The sequence below is a fragment of the Euprymna scolopes genome, chromosome 46, assembly GCF_053919585.1.
Source record: "Euprymna scolopes isolate OS-2025 chromosome 46, ASM5391958v1, whole genome shotgun sequence".
Taxonomy (NCBI): Eukaryota; Metazoa; Mollusca; class Cephalopoda; order Sepiida; family Sepiolidae; genus Euprymna; species Euprymna scolopes.
Window position 1 is genome coordinate 191,075,371 of NC_136527.1, and position 5,488 is coordinate 191,080,858.

A 5,488-nucleotide genomic window follows, 5' to 3' on the forward strand; every position below is an offset into this window, starting at 1 on the left:
CCGCACAATGGAAAATTGTTATTTAAATGTAACTTTAGGACATTAATGCAACACAAATACAACAGGAACACAATGAACTAGTTAATATTTTGTAGCATAGCCCTTCTGTAATTTCAGAGTATATAATCTTTTGGGAATTCCTTGAATTAGACTGCAGCAATACTCTGAGGAAAGGGCATCCTACTTTTCTTTAATTTTTGTCCAAAGTTCTTCCAAATTTGGAATTTTATCATTCTGTAGCTGTTGCTTGATGTAATGCCATATGTTTCCGACATGATTGAGGTCTGGAGATTGTGCAGGCCAATCAAAACACGGAATATCATGCTCTTCCAGGAACATCTTGACATTGCCAGCATGAAGATAGAATTTTCATCCAGATCCCGACCAAAGAAGAATAAAAAATGCTCAGTCAACATATTAATGATCTTGGTCGAATTAATTCGACCTTGCTAGCGAACTATAGGCCCATGAACAGTGGTAATAATAATGCCCCACAGAAAAAAACTGAACCTCCACTACCTTGCAGCGTTGAAACTGAGCACCTAGGATAAAATTCTTCGTCTTTCCTCTGACGCACCTACCACCACTGCCTAGCCTATTGGAATTGCTTTCGACTCTAAAAAGCACTTTTGACCAATTAAATTCCTTTAATCTGTTACGATCAGTAGAAAGAGAGCACTTTTTAAACAAGATTGCAGTTGTTAGATTTAGGGAGCCGTTTCAAATCTGTTTCTTATGCTGCGGATCTTGATAGCATTTTGGTTCTTTTGCACAGACTTTCATACAGTTTTCTCACCACATTTCAATCTGCGGCCGATTTCTCGATTGGATAAACCAGAAAGGCGGCGATTAATGAGCTCCTAACGATCACTAAGAGAAAGTCGTGGCATATGGACGAAATGTTACGCTGTATAATCTGGAACAACAATTACGATTAGAGATGCTTTGTTGCCTGTTGGTAGATATTTTAAACTGATTTTGGGACCACAACCTTAGGCTAACAACACTTGACGTCTATATGAGATACATAGATATTCTCATGTTCCATTTAAGGTCTTTATTTCTCAAACACTGAGTTAGTAAAGAAATTGAGAACAAAGTTTTCCTCTCCTCGATTCATTATTTTTATACGTTGTAGTATATCTTTTATTTTGGTCTCCTCGTCTTACTAGTAAAATCACTAGGAGAATATGTACCATTCCTTGTAAAAGCTGATGTGGGTTAACCATAGTTAGGAGTTCTTATTTGGGCAGCGAATACTATGATTTTGAATATTTGGTCAGTATCCTCATGCCAGGTTATTCTGAGAAACCCCTGTACAGAGAGATCTTGGACACTCGAGAAAAGTGTCTAGTTGGCATTCAAGCTCCCCAGTGTGAGTTTTCATATGACTCACTAATGTTGATTTGACAGTAAAAGAATATCAACATACTTCACAAGAATGTGGCTTTTCCTTTTTTTTGTTTTCACTTCAAATTTTTCTTGGTGTGAGTTCTCATATGTGCTACTAAAGTTGATTTTTGAGCAAAGGAATATCCACACACTTCACAAGAATGTGGCTTTTCCCCAGTGTGAGTTCTCATATGTATCATTAAGTTTGATGTATTAGAACAAGAATATCCACACACTTCACAAGAATGTGGCTTTTCCCCAGTGTGAGTTCTCATATGTATAACCAAATTTGCTTTTGTAGAACAAGAATATCCACACACTTCACAAGAATATGGCTTTTCCCCGGTGTGAGTTCTCATATGTGTCACCAAATTTGCTTTTGTAGAACAAGAATATGCACACACTTCACAAGAATGTGGCTTTTCCCCAGTATGAGTTCTCATATGTATCAGTAACGAATATTTCTCAGTACAAGAATATCCACACACTTCACAAGAATGTGGCTTTTCCCCAGTGTGAGTTCTCATATGTATCACTAGCTTTGATTTCTTAGGAAAAGAATACCCACAAACTTCACAAGTATATGGCTTTTCCCCAGTGTGAGTTCGCATATGTATCACTAGCTTTGATTTTTTAGAATAAGAATATCCACACACATTACAAGAATATGGCTTTTCCCCAGTGTGAGTTATCATATGTGTAACTAATGTTGATTTTTGAGAACAAGAATATCCACACACGTCACAAGAATGTGGCTTTTCCCCAGTGTGAGTTCTTATATGCATCACTAATTGTAATTTTGTAGAACAAGAATATCCACACACTTCACAAGTATGTGGCTTTTCCCCAGTGTGAGTTCTCATATGTGTCACTAAAATTGATTTTTGAGAACAAGAGAAACCACACACTTTACAAGTATGTGGCTTTTCCCCAGTGTGAGTTCTAATATGTGTCACTAAATTTGATTTTTTAGAACAAGAAAAACCACACACTTTACAGGTATATGGCTTTTCCCCAGTGTGAGTTCTCATATGTGTCACTAAATTTGATTTTTGAGAACAAGAGTATCCACACATTTCACAGGAATGTGGCTTTTTCCAAGTGTGCGTTCTCATATGCTTCAGTAAATATGATTCTTTAAAACAAGAAAAATTACACACTTCACAAGAATATAGCTTTTCCCTTATTTGTATATTCATATTTAAAGTAAATTGCTCTTGGTGTAAGATTATCACTACCACGTTATAAACAATATATTTTATCCTGACTTTCTCAGTTTTAATCTGGGGTTGTTGCTCCAAGTTAAATTTTATGCTTAAATAATTTCAATTGTGTATCCATTTTCATTTGTTAAATAAGTGATATTTTGTAGTATAAAAGTTAAAATATTTTCATTTGTAAATTAGCAGATTTTTCTGAAATGTTAAATTCGATATCTTATGATTTATAAAAAACATTAAACAAAAAGTTCACAATTTTAAATATGTGTGATGTTCGTATTACTATTTGCTAAACAATCCAGATAAAATAACACTTTACACATATATGTCTAATAAAGTTGTGTGCGGACGTTTTTGTTGTCTGCCACGTAAGGAAATAATTGTGTATAGAATACTGTTTAAGGAGAAGGATGGTCTCTTAATATTCATTAAAAACATTCAAGCAGGAACATCTGCAAATAAAAAAGTAATAATCGTTTAAAGAATACTGTTTAAGGAGGAAGATGATTCCTTTATTAAAAACATTCAATCAGGAACATCTGAGAATAAAAATAAATGAAATTTAATATTTTTATATAATTTTTTATTTTAATCGTGCCAACAAAACAAGAAACATAACTTTTTAAAACGTTTAAATATCACAGAAATAAACACTTAATTCACATTCATATTGTAAAAATGTTTAATACCATTCATAGTATTTTTAATAGATATTTTTGTAATAGATAAAGTAAAATAAACAATAATATAGTATTAATTTGTAGGAACATACAACTACCATAGTTTCTACGGATAATAATAAAAAATATATTGCTAAAGGTAGAAATATAATAAGCTCATAATACAGGAAAGTGAATTTAAATACTCAGTAAATAAAAGTTAATAATACAAATCAATATATAATTTAGTTTATTAGCAATGGATAATAATATGCTTTTTTAAAATAGGTTTTGTTTTAAGTAAGATCTATGGAAATATAGCCGCTTATTTATGTGTTTGATATTAAGCTGGATATTTTCCTAATATTATATAGTTGTTAATACTAATAATAGCGACTTTAATGCAACAAAATCAGATTCTTACTTTATACTTTTATTTGTAGAAATAATCAGCAAATTTAAGAATAAATCTCTAAAAATTTTATTATATTCAGAAAGTTAATTCTTTTTTCTATTTTAAAGGAATATAGTTTTTAGAGATTTTATAGTGAATTGTTATAGGCAATAAAAACAGACGGAATAGAGCTCCACAAGTCTGCAGCTTTGAATAGAATTGAATGGAATATGATGATGTATAATTACGAGGTACCTGAACAGAGAATTAATGAAGAATAGATCAACAAGTCAAACAAGTTAATCATTGTTTCTGTATCTTGCAGATATTTAATGTGCATTAATTGTTGGCCATGGTTTGTGTAGAAAGAGCAGCAATCAATTTTGAATGGCGTTTATATAATGCTGTTTGGGTGATATTAAATAACAAAATTAACAGTAAATAGATAAATGCATATTGAAAGATATGCTAATTCAATGAACCGATATTGCACTTAATTATCCTCTTTACTATTTGTATAGTAAATTTTACCCGGCCATTAAACTGAGGTTATGTAAATATGAACTGCCTTTACACTCTATATTTTACGCCTTTTTAAGCGTTTTAAAGAATAGTAAAAAAATGTGTAAATTGCAAATAATTTACAAATTGATATATTGTTACATATTACGGACTATATGTCGATTGCAATAAAATTAGCGATTGTGCAGATTGGCGAGGCTTCGTTTTTTTATTTTTCAGCTATTATCACTATCAATTTTGCATGTAGTTTATTATATTCAGGCCAGATAGTATGACGTCATAAAATTGGTTTTGAATTTTAAACAACTCTTTTACAGAATAATAAAAAGATTGTGCAAATTGAAAAAAGTTGTAAAATTTTATAATGTTACATATAAAAATACCAGACGTTTGTGACGATAAAGTTAACAAATGTGTAAGTCGACAAAGCTTACTTCTCATTTTCAGCTGCCAATATCAATTTTGCATATGGTTTATGATGTTCACACCATATGGCATGACGTCATAAATTTGGTCATGGTGTAAGAGTTGTATAGAAAATAAACCAATAGGACAATTTATATTATGTGTAAGGACAGTGTAACAACTCACCTGCCAAGTCGATTGGTCCTTAAAATATTAAGGCGTTATATCATTAAATATGTATACATATATATATATATATCAATATATATATATCAATATATATATACATACAAAATATATATATACATATCAAATATATCTATACATATATATATATATATACATATATATACATAGATAATAATTATACATATAAAATATATATATATATATATATATACATATATATATATACATATAATATATATATGCCTTTATATATACATATATAATACATATATATGCATATATATGCACATATAATATATATATATATATACATATATAATATATATATACACATATATAATATATATATACATATAATTACATATATAATATATATACATATATATAATATATATATACATATATATAATATATATATACATATATATATACATATACATATAATATATATACATATACATATAATATATATACATATATATATAATATATATACATATATATACATATATATATAATATATATATATACATATATATATACATATACATATAATATATATACATATACATATAATATATATACATATATAATATATATACATATATATACATATATATAATATATACATAAATATATATATAATATATATATACATATATATATAATATATATACATTTATATATATAATATATATACATACATAT